The sequence below is a fragment of the Haplochromis burtoni genome, unplaced genomic scaffold (assembly GCF_018398535.1).
Source record: "Haplochromis burtoni strain Fernald_Lab_line unplaced genomic scaffold, NCSU_Asbu1 Contig_536, whole genome shotgun sequence".
In the NCBI taxonomy this organism is placed as follows: Eukaryota; Metazoa; Chordata; class Actinopteri; order Cichliformes; family Cichlidae; genus Haplochromis; species Haplochromis burtoni.
Genome location: NW_024582897.1, coordinates 238,498 through 250,918, shown reverse-complemented (window position 1 = coordinate 250,918; position 12,421 = coordinate 238,498). Strand labels below are relative to the sequence as shown.

Here is a 12,421-nt window from a genome sequence, read left to right as displayed (position 1 = left end):
GTGTGTGTGTGTGTGTGTGTGTGTGTGTGTGTGTGTGTGTGTGTGTGTGTGTGTGCAGGGAGAGGGAGGGAGGGTGGGGTTTTGGGATGTAATGCCTTGCTTATAATAACCTGAATAATCTATGTACTCCTCACACACACAGAGTCAGGTGGATAGTTAATCACATCCTGTGTGTGTGAATGTGTGAAGGCAGGCAGCATGGGGGAAGAGTCACCACTGAAATATTGATAATGTAAGGTAATGATCCCAAAATCTGCCTTCTCACATGAACTTTTTGCATAATCTGCCCGGGACTGAGCAGCAACTTTAAAAACCGCAGTTCCTCTAATGACCACTTGAGGCTGGCTCCAAATCGATCAGCTTATTACGTCTTTACAATATAAATAAAGACGCCTGCACACTGATGCACAGAACAGCTTCGGCCTCTGTCGATAGTTTCCCCCTTCATATCTGCACGGTGGGAGGATTTTATTGTAAGTCTTCTATTCTGATTTATTTAAGGCTTACAATGTAACTTTTGGGGCGTGGCTGCTTTGATTGACAGATGTTGCTCTCTGCTAGGCTCCACCTTCACTAACTGGAATCACCGGACTTCTTGACCATTTAGTTTCAGTCATCGACCAAATTATGAGACATGCAGGATATTTGTGACCCACACAGTCCTACAGACTGGGAAAAATACATATTCCACAACCTCCTGGGCGGGGGTCGCTCGAGGTCGTTATGTGTTGCAAAGAGGGTGCTGCGCCCTATTCTGATTGCTTTGTTAGTTAGTAAGGTTTATATTACAGTGCCATATACGTCTTCAGAACTAATTTCCCATGGTGACTGCCAGCAACCTCCAGCAACCACACACCACCTGGTTTGGGAAACATAGTATTATACCCCAGGTGACCATTAATTGGGACCTTAAGGCAGTATTCTCCTGAATGGTAGTTGTCACCACTCAGATAATACCACCACAACAGTGCAGATATAGGAAGACAGGAAGTGAAACCTGGAAGCAAAGGTTTTGCTCAGTGTTAAGTTTTTTCCTCAAAGCCTCATGTTTTCAAGCTGTTCCAACGCGTCCCTCTATATATCTGAGCTGCTTCTGTACCCGTATAGCACCTCACCAGTATTAGCTGGTAACTTCAAGCTAGTCGTTCTCCCTACAGCCAAAGTCTTTTTTTTGGGGGGGGGGGGGGCAGGTAAGGTGTCACCCCCTGCTGGTCATTATAAAGAACACAGGTGTAAGGCTTGATTTTCCAGACCTGGGCGCTCTTTTACACATTCTTTTTGTCCAAATGTGGTAACGTCAGCCTCCCAACAATTAAAGTGGTAGCTGCTCCTTTTGTAGATCTTGGATTAGCACATGTGACACCTGACATTTGTAATTTGGCAAACACCTCTATGTCAGGTAAAGTTTGGAAGGTTCATGGCTGCTGTGCGTGTGTGAAAAGTACTTAAAGTCATTTGAATGAAATATTAAACCCATGTTTTGGGGTTTGATGTGTTTTGTTTTTTTGGCTAAATCGTGTTAAATGTCCCATTAAAAGAGCCCGCTGTGATTTTTCAGTATAACAGCAAAAACACATGACTGAATTAAGGCCCTGCTGCTTCCACTCGTGTAGAACGCTTTGCTCTGTTGTCCCAAATCAGATTTTTCAGATTGGAGTCATGTTCCTTTTATCTGGATGTCTGTAAAAACTAGAGATGGCACGATACCACTTTTTTATGTCCGATACCGATATCATAAATTTGGATATCGGCCGATACCGATATGAATCCGATATAGTGTGTTTTTTAATCAATAAAACTTTTTTTAACATCTTTCTGCATTTTGTATAAGTTCAAACTCAAGTTTAAAAAAAAAACACTAAAGCTATTCTGTTATACCTGTATGCAAAAAATACACTGCACCCAAAATATTTCATAGTTCAGCAATACTGATCAATCTAATAAACTTAAACCTACTCCATCCTCCCTATTCTGGTATTTTAAAGAGTACTTAGCAGAAATATTAAGCAACCTAACTAATAGGGTTGCAAACTCCCAGCAAAAAAAAATAGGGAACCACCCCCCACCTCATGATGCTTAATCGACATAATCAACTTTAATTTGATGCAGTGTGAAAAAAATGCACAGAAATCAATTATTTTTCAAGAATAATTAAATAGATTCAACATCTTTCTTCAACAGAACTGCAGACTGCACAGATGGAAAAAGTACTATAGCTTACTAGGGTATATTAGACTTAACAGTTACTATATACAGTAATGGACTTCTATACATTTTACATCAGATTAAAACTTTGGGTGTAAGATTCAGATAATTATTTATTAAAAGCTCGACATTTTAAATGAGAATAAGAAAGAAAAGTATGTCTTTGTGCCCCCTTTTCCCTGTTAATGCCCTATCGGCCCCCCTGGCTAAACTTTGCTAGATCCGCCCCTGCACAGTTACCAGCCGTCAGCTGCGTAGAAAAAGATCCTCGAGTAGAAAGTAATAATAAATAAATTCTAACAACAGCTTATCAAGCTTAAACGTGCTGCTGTTGTTCAGCCGCTGGTTTCCTCTTTCTGGTGCAAAGTGGGCCAAAAACAAACAAGAGAGACGGACTCGCGACAGAAAAGCCGATCAGCTGATCATTGATCAGTTTCATGATTGAAGTAGCAGCAGGAGAGAGAGGGAGAGAAGAGGAAGTCGCTCCATATATCGGTTGTTAAGCTAAACGCTGGAACGCTTTACAAACATTCAGAGATTAACTTACACACTTGCTTCACTTCTCTCTGGGATAACTTTCTCGGAGATGAAATGCCGGATTGGTAGCGAGGCTTCAAATGCTCAACCAGACAACAAGTCTCGCACGCCACAGCTGCTCTATCACGTGAGCACACTGCTTCGACGTGCTACGGTTATGGGCTGAGTTACACCGTGTCGCAAGTTTTGTGAGGTGCTTTTTTGATATTTAATGGATCGGATTACATTTTTTATTTCTCTCCGATATCCGATCCAGTAATTTAGGTCAGTATCAGACCAATACCGATACGTTATATCGGATCGGTCCATCTCTAGTAAAAACCACATGGAAACTTCAGCCACATTCTAGTGGTTTGAAGTCCAGCTAAAGTGGATTTTTAGAGATGTGGCTCAGTCCTGGATTCACATTAATCTGTACGTCATGTCACGTACAAAGCAGCACATCCCGACCACAGCCACCCAGCTGTGACTGCTGCGTTAAACGTGGCTGTGTAAACTGACGTACTCCGTCATTTAGGCTTTGCTCTGCTCTTACTTTGCTGTTTAGGGTTTGGAAAAATACGCCGTGGGTTATCATGCAACACCAGCGTCATTAAAGCACCCAGAATATCCAGCCTGACCACAGTCAAATAACTAAACAAGAGCAGACCGATGCTGCATACCTCTGCCAGGCCTGAATAATCCCCCCACACCACTCAGAGAAGTTAGAAACCACAGGAGGAGAGGACCCAAACTCAGATTAAAATCCAGATTGTCCAAACTTTAGCTGCAGGCAGTGGTCAGTCAGTGTAGGTGACATCACAGGCGAGCGGCAGGGAAACATCCAGGAAACCGTTTAAAAAGGTCAAACATGAGGTTGACTTGAGCGGGCCACTTCTGTCCTTCCAGCAGCGATACCTGCAGGGCACTCAGCATTTACTCCACTGCATTTAAGGCCAAGCTTTAGTTACTAATTATTTTAGATCCAGCTAGCAGTAATTATGGTAATTAAATGAGCTTTTTTATCGTCACTAAAAATATACAAAGGCCCTGATCTACAAGCCTGGTGTCACAGACATTGCTTGACACAGGCAACTAAATACACTAAATGTACATGCGTTTGGTTTTTTATACATTATGAGGAGTTGCCTGTGTTTTAGTGAAAAAAGTTCTGTTATCATTAAATCTTTAGTTGAAAACTTGGTTTGAAGTTAAGTTAGACTGGAGGATATGAATATATGTCATTGCAATGTCCTCTGGAGAGATGGAAAAACGCCTCTGTGTGTGTGTGTGTGTGTGTGTGTGTGTGTGTGTGTGTGTGTGTGTGTGTGTGTGTGCCCCCTGCCAAGATGCAGTCTGTTATTTGGTCACGCACTCACTTCTTCCTTTCACCCACACTCTTCCCTTCGTTCTCTTTTCTTCCCCTACCTGCATCCTCTTTTTATCTGCTTTCTTCTTCTTCTTCGTCTTTGTATCTCTTATTCCAGCCCACTCAGGCCCACGGTGCCCTTCGTTCATGCAGAAAAAAACCCACTATCCCCCCTCCTCTCCCCTCTCTTTTTCTCTTCGTGTTTCCTTTATTTTATATTTGGCCACGTCCTCTTCTTCTAAATTACCATCTGTCCTCTGACGAACACACACGAACACACTCACACTGATTGCCACCTGACAAAAGACTTTAAGGTTTCTGCATAAAAGCCTTGACACGCTCTCTGCTGTTCAGATGTGATTCATAATGTTGAAGTTTTCTGCTCAGTTAGAAAAAGTGCTTCTTGCTTGGGACTATTTTCAGTAGCTTAATAATCCACTTTTGTTGTTTTAATGCATTTCTCTACTGTCAGAGCAGAATATGTGGGAGTGAGTCTACTGTGTGTGTGTGTGTGTGTGTGTGTGTGTGTGTGTGTGTGTGTGTGTGTGTGAATTAACCTGTCACCCGGTCCAACAGTGTGGCTGATTGATGTATTTTAATATAATGGAGCTGTGTAGCACAGACTAATGGCTTTAATACACACAATACTTGTTATTGTAATGTGAACAACAGGAAAAGATGGACTCTTTATATGTCTGTATATAAAACACAGAGGCAGCTTCTGGGCTGGCAAAGTGAAGTTTTCTAATGACCAGCAGGGGGCGACTCCACTGGTTGGTGACCCATAAGGGGCTCTGTCAATTTTTCAGAAAATCAAAGGATTGATTTTAAGTGTGCCGTATTTTCCAAAACACACGGTAATAACGACGGCCCGCTAGCATGCGCTACCAAAAACTGTGCTTTGTTGTGTATCTGACGGACGAAAGCTAAACCAGTTCCACCACTGAAGTTGCAGCATTTTTACAAACCAATTCTGGTTCATCTGTTTCATTCAACGATCCGCTTTCGCCCTTCTCATTCTCCGTCGCCGCCATGCTTTTTCCGCCATGTGCGTATGAAAACAAAGGCACTGCGCATGCACGTTTTGCCCATATTCTACATGGAAGCACCACGTTTAAATCTGGTTTAGGAGGGGCAGCCAATCCTAAAAAGGTTAGCTTAAAGGCAGTAGGAAGTGAGCTAAAACAGCTTCAGTCAGTCAGAGGTTGAGCTGAAGCCCAGTATAAGAAATCAGACAAAAGATATAAGAAGGATTATTTTGCAGTCGTGCAAAACTGCTTCTCAGTCCAATAATAAAAACACAAAATAAAAGACGGAAGCTGCTTTAGATAAAGAAGGAACAGAAGCGTCGGGGTGTGCTGTGCAAACCAGGGACTCTCCTGAACTGGAAACTTCAAAGACCCAAATTATAATGGGTGTGGTTCAGACGTTTGTGTGGCTGTGTGTGTGTGAACATGAATACAGACTGTGTGGGGTAGACACTGATACATGCACATGTATCCATGCGTCCATGCATGCTGTCAAACCTGTGAAAATATGTTAAAATATACATTTGAAGTCTGGGCCTGGGGGTTCGTCTCATTACCATGACGACATGATTTTGGAGTCAGCTGCAGGCAGACGAGACAGAATTTGATCTCTTTGTGGTGATGTCTCAAACCGGTTCAGACTCTTCACGCTGCTGTTTGTCGGGACTTTTGCAGACGTGTTTTTTCCTTCTTTGTTCTTTATCCAGAAGGCTGCAGTAACGCCTCCATCTGTCTTCTCATCTGTCCCTTTGTCTCTCCCTGTTTGGAGTCCTTGTTTATGTCACGCCTCCTCTAATATCTGACACCGAGAGCTTGTCGGGTGTGTGCAGTGTTTAGTGTTTGTTGTAACAGCGGGAGCTCCAGGAGCAGCTGGAGGGGGTGCTCCGTGGCCTCCCACTGCCAAGCGCACTGAGCTCTGCTGGGCTACGACTGGGGCGGATCCCCCCTGCTGGGTGTGCAAGTTCAGCTAAATGTTTAATCCATTTCTGCAACATCCTCCAGCATGTAGAAGCTAGCATGCACAATTTATTTACATGCAGAAAAAAGCAGAGCTTGTGCATTCTGGTTCCCATGTTCAGGCAAAAACCTGCCTGACATGAAACGAACATTTGATTCCAAATCCTAAAATGGAATTTTTACCTCTGAGGTAACTCTGCTCACACTAGGCAACCTGTAACTCCAAACCCTTCTGAAACCCTCCGCCAAAGCTTACACCACAACCTGATGTGCACTTTTCTAGAGATGTATGTACACAGTGTGTGTGGTGTTGCCTGTGATGACTGTGATTGATCAGTGTGATTGGAGGCATTTCTGTTTACTTTTTCTTCTGCCTCCATTTTTTCAAATGAAGAGAGAAGAGAGAAAACCACCTGCCTAAAATTGCAGATCAGTATAGGCACAGCATGCACACGTGTAAATGCTGATAATGGTGTCAGGCACGAGGCTGCTGCACAGATTCAACAAAGTCGGAATTAAGTTTAAAGAGCATCCGTGCAGGAAGTGAGCAACTTTAGGCAACCACAGGCAGAATGACAGTAGATGAGTAAAGCATTTCTCAACTATGAGTAAAGGTGATTGAAGTGACTTCCAATGAGAGCAATGGCTATGATGACATCAAGACTGAGGAGACAACATTCACAGCTTCGGTTCCTACTGCAAAGAAAGAAACAGCAGCTACAAAAATGTAAGAGTAGCTTGTTAAAATCAAGCCATGATTGCATCATATGCATCCTCCAGACACGGGGTACACATTTATATGACTGAACATCACAGACAAGTCGTTCACAAGTGGATACATGTAACCCCTCTTTTAAGTGGGTTATCTGCTGTTCAGAAGGTTGTTGGTTTGGTCCTCAGCTCCTCAGATTAATCGCTCCAACAAACATGTAAATTTTAATGCTTGCATCAATTTTTGAAAGGTTGTTTCAGATATCTGCTGCACGAGGTGGGGGGGGCATGATCTCACTGCGAGGGACACTGAAGGCGTGGGGGCGGCGTGGATGGTAGCTCCTCATTAAGTACAGGGCAGTGCCAGCGAGGAGCGAATGCTTTTGGTGATCCATGCTTTCACATCGACTGCTTGTGTCACTCAGAAACTCTTGAGGTGAAAAACCCACATCATGGTTACCATGGCAGCCAGGGGCGACTGGTTCCTGGCTGTTAGCAACAAATCGATCCTTAAACCTCTGCTTTTGCCTTAAGTGGCCCCCTTTTTTTCACACTTCTTTTCTGACCTCTAGCAACACAAAAAGCCTTTTTCTGATCGTCCCGGACATCGTGATGTTTTCTTTTACTCGTTTCCTATTTTTGTGCCACCACAGTATACACGCAGTAATGAAACTGCGACGTCCACCCAAAATTGGTCTGTGAGAGGAAATAAAACACAAGAAAACACTCAGATCACAGGATGCATCATAAAAACTTTACTACAGGGCGGCGCAATAATTTAGTAATGCAGCCATTCAGTTCCCGTTTCTCATAAATCTTTACCGACAGTGACGATAAAAAAGATACAAGGAGGGGGGCAAAGTGAAACCTCGGTGATGTGCGGGAAAGAGTCAGAGGGGAGTTATCTGTGTGCGTGCTGATACGGCACTTTCAGGAAGCACTGACACTTAATGGCAGCTGTCTCTTGAGGTGTTTGTGGGTATATCTCCATAATGCAAGCTTCCCTGTGTGGACACACACGTTTTCATCATCTGTTTGTGTTTGTGTGTGTTAGATGACATGATTGACTGCAAATTCCCAGAATAATATTGAGCCGCTGTTTATTTCCTTTATAATCGCTGATCACATCGAGTCGATGAGGTAGACTGTCACCGTTTCTGGTTAGCTGCTGGCAGACTTTACTCAGCTTCAATCTGGGAAACATGAGGTCTTTATGCTGTTAAATATTAACGTTGTCTATTGTAAGGTTACCTACGGATGGAACTGCTGATGCTAGTTGTGCTGAAACAAAATAATAATAAACACCGGGGGTCTTCACGATGCTTCACCACGTTTGTTGTGCTGCTGTTCATGTGTTCGGCCGCTAGTGGGGGGAGGGGCTGTTGGAGGATGAGTGTTAAATGAGCATCAAACCCGACGGTGATTTTTACTGTCAATTAGAATCTAAGTATCACCTTTTTTAACAACCCTACTCGGTACATATGCTACCTGATAAAAACTTTCCTTTGGATTTTCTGATTTTTGTTTTTAAAGGTACCAGAAGTATTAATTCATTAGACACGTGTTTTAAAGAGATGGCGATGATGAATGAGTGAGATTCACAGAAGTGATAGCGCTTGCCCCCTGAAGAGGTTTTAACTCATAAACTGTATATAAAAGACTGACATGTCACAGTGACATCATCGTTATGTTTTTCTGTGGCAGTGGCACAGTCACCTCACGGCAAGAAGGTCGTCGGTTTGAATCCCCTGTCCTGCAGGAGTTTCTCTTCGTGGGTTTCCTCTGGGTGCTCTGGTTTCCTCCCACAGTGTTTTTTCTTTGAGCTTTTTCTACATGTTTCACCTTCACTTCCTCCGCCGTGTCCGGGTAGCAGGCACTGTGCCTCAAGCCGATCCGTATCCAGGGTATTTTAGATGATTTGATGTCCGATCAGATATCGATTCTCCAGTGTAGTTTCGTTGATGCTGCTCTCAGCTCACACTGCGAACGATTGGCGGTAACAAGCAGCGCGACGAAGAGGAAAAGGAAATGTTTTCACTGAGAAGACAGATAAGAGAGCGAGGAAGTCGTCAGCTGGAGAAATCAATGTGTCGGACATGACAGCTCAGACAGTTTGTGATTCACAGAACAGACACAAGCTGTAATAATCCTCTGTGTGTGTGTGTGTGTGTGTGTGTGTGTGTGTGTGTGTGTGTGTGTTGTAATTCTTGATATCATAAAAGATGTCTGACAGTGATATTTTCTTATCACTCAGACACGGGTGTGGTTGTGTGTGCAGCCCCTCCCCTCAGAGTAAACAAATGCTGTGTGTTTGATTTTGTCGATTTTGTTTGATTTAGTCTTGTTTTTAGATTTTTTTTAAGATATAATAAGAAAGATGGAGTTAGTTCATCTAACTTACACTTGTTCTCCACACAGAGATCCAGGATTAAACCACGTCTTTCCTGTAATAAACTCTGGGTTGAATCATCCAGTTGATAATCACGTCGCTGATCTGCTTCACTGAGCTCTGGAAACAGAGTTAGAGTGAACGAGCTCGGAGATGAGTGCGTACTTTTTGCAGTTTAGTTGTGTTAAAAAATGCTGGGACAGAAATGGTCTCAGTCACAGAACCACATGCTGCAGAAAAGTCAAATAGTCCCTCCAATCCTCCGTCACTTCGACCCAGAAAGCAGCCGTCACCCCCGCCCAGCTGTTCTGACCTGAGAGGCTTCAACCACCTGTTTCAGAATAAGACGTCAGGATTTCCTGTTCTTCAAAGATCCTCTCCTGGTGAGAGTCATCACGACTGGGCAAATCCAGATTTGTCTGTAGTTTGGGGGCTTTGGTGTGTCACCTCGCTGGGAAGACTCGACATTAAACTGAGTTTTTGTCCCGCAGGGAAAAGTTGGAGTCTGGAAAACCCTCTGAAACCTTGCTCACTCATCCTGTGGTTATTTTTAGAAGATCAATTAGTGTGTGTGTGTGTGTGTGTGTGTGTGTGTGTGTGTGTGTGTGTGTGTGTGTGTGTGTGTGTGTGTGTGTGCGCCCTGCAGCAGACAGTGTGTGGCTTTGTTTGGTAACAGGTCTGTGCTGAAACTGACAGCACAGTCCGAAATATGAGATGTCTGCTCGTGTGTCTGGGTTTGTGTTTTACAGAAAGACCAACAACAAAGACATCACCACACACACACACACACGGCGATTTTTTGTGTGTGTGGCAGCTGTAAACATACACACACTCTTGTGTTTGTGTGGGATAATGCCTGTGTGTGTTCTCACCCAGCAGACACAATAAAGAGTTGTGTGTTTGAAGTTTTCCTGTTGCCTTTCTAAAACATGTGTGTGAGTATCTGTGTTAGTGTGTGTGTTTACTGTATGTCCCACTTCCTCATGTGACTCACCTTGTGACATCACACAATGACATCACCGTCTATAGGAGGCAGGATTGGTCAAAAGGCTCACAGAGCCTCTCAGTCTCTGCTAGACTTTAACCCTCAGTCGATCCAACAGTTTCTCTTCGAGCAGAAAGGTTTTCTCTTTGTTTGTTTGTTTGTTTGTTTGTTTGTGGATCACCTCTATGCTGTAAACATGTCTGCGTGCCTCTGCTAAGGTAAGAACTGCTTCATGAAGGACAAACCATCAGTTTTAGGATTTAAACATGAAAGTTTTCAATGATTTCAAGACTCAACCTTCATCATCTCTCTGTTGTTATTGTATTCAAAGTCTTATTTTTGTGAATGGCTTATAAAAAAGGCCCATCTGTCCTCTGATAACTATGAAATATAACTTGACCTTGTAAATCTGAACCTTTTAGTTGTTGATGTAATCTTTAGGAAACAGTCAGATTTACCCTTTGATGGAAAAAATGTAAAAATGATTTATGTGCATGCTGCGGTGTCGCTCCCAGAGCAGCAGGCGATTAAAACTCAGTGGGAGTTTTTATTGTCGTAACTGTTCGTATGTTTTCTTTTGTGAGTAAAACCTGAACAGTGGGCTGTGACAAAAATTCATTTTGAGGTGATTTGCTTCATTAGTGTCATTCTGATAACACCGAGTGTTTTCATTGATTGTTTGTTGGTCTTTTGCTTTGTGCTGTTCAACACTTTCGCTCAGCCCTCTTCTCACGCGTGAATAACAGTTTATTGCAGTCTCGATGATGCCTACACAGCTGTATAATATCTTATATAACGCTCATAATATTATCAGATTAGTTTGATTAGGTCCACAGAGTTCATGTGAAAGAGGCCATAGCCTCTGTGCTGTCACACAGCAAATATAAGTCTGGTATCGAAATGTTGCTAAGATGGAGACCTTTCATGTTTAGTTTTCTAAAGTTTAACTTTTCTTCAGTGAATGATCAGAAAACAGATCAAACATCCAGAGTACCAAAGCTTGTTTCTATGAATCTGTGCTTTCATGTTGAAACTATGATGTATCCCATGATATTAAAGTTGGTTATAGAGAAAATAATTTTGAGCGAAAGTGAGATTTTGGCTTTAAATTGTGACCCACCTCTTTTTACTTTGAGAGCCTGAAACTAAAATTTTGCAGTCGCTTAATTAAATACATTAGAAGTTGTATGTGTTAAAAAATGCTAGGAGACATAAAGCAAATTAAATGAACTTGTACCATGTTTTTGTGGTGGGTTGTTGTAAATTTGGACATTTTAACACTGGAACCAGCCCTTCGGTGGGCTTCAGAATCAACTTTTGGAGATTTACTTACCTGGATGATTGACAATGCATCAAGACCTGGAAGACGTGGGAATTGACTCACATTTGGAGTGAGCCTCCAGTGGACTTTAGAGGAACTGCAGGTTTTGTCCTGTGAGATACTGTGATGAGGTGCTTTACAAGATTTGGTGTCCTGTGCACAGGAAGCCTGGTTGAAAGCAGGGACAACAATTTAAACTTATTTCCAAACCTTTAAAAAATTGCTAAAAACGACTTGTCTTATAAAACCCTGTCTGAGACACCGTGTTTTAACCCCTCCCCCTTTAAGTCAACATTCTTCCAATGGCTGCCCCTCATAAAAAGATTTCAACAGGAGTTGGGCGGGGCTTAAGTTGGGTGCCGAGTTGACACATATGAAAGCTATATAGTCTCTCTGATGTCATGAAGAGCCAAGAGTAGAAAAAAACTGCCTGAACCGGAGTGTTTAGAGCAGGGATGTCACACTGAACTTACATGGGTTTGACCAGTGAAACTACAGGAACTGCAGGAAAAGTTCCAGTAGCTCCTCACCTGGATTGTCTGTAATCATAAAATATAAAGTTTTGTTCATTCTCAGTAGAGGATAAGCCTTGAAGTGGGGTGTCGCGGTGCAGCTGTTATGAATGAGACATAGTCCAATAACTCCAGCTGTTTAAACCTTTATTGCTTTCCATCGGTTGCATTTGTTGTTCAACAGTTCTCTTAGTATCCAACATCATTAACATAAATCACAAACCGTTTGCTCTTTCTGACCAACAACACCTCATGCTAATGACGTCCGTCTACCTTTAATGCTGCACCATTAAAAACACAAGTGGTACACATAAGCTAACAACATGAAATGGCTCCTACAGTGGACCCACTGTAAAACAAAACAGGTATTTCCGTAGTATAGCTGTGCATCACGTAATTACCTTGGTGTAGTGTGAATGACAGTGGGG

General features: G+C 42.7%; 1 protein-coding gene across 5 annotated transcripts in view; it reads left to right on the top strand.

Annotated features, from left to right (window-relative positions):
- Nucleotides 1-12,421, top strand: part of pak1 (p21 protein (Cdc42/Rac)-activated kinase 1) — a 69,065-nt gene that overhangs the window by 27,191 nt on the left and 29,453 nt on the right. Inside the window, exon 1 of one of the 5 annotated variants that reach the window (XM_014329325.2) lies at nt 9,838-10,378. The exons of the other annotated variants lie outside the window; for them this stretch is intronic. The gene's annotated coding sequence lies outside the window, so the exon portion shown is untranslated. Of the gene's footprint in view, nt 1-9,837; nt 10,379-12,421 lie in introns of those variants that run through there. 5 annotated transcript variants of the gene reach the window in all.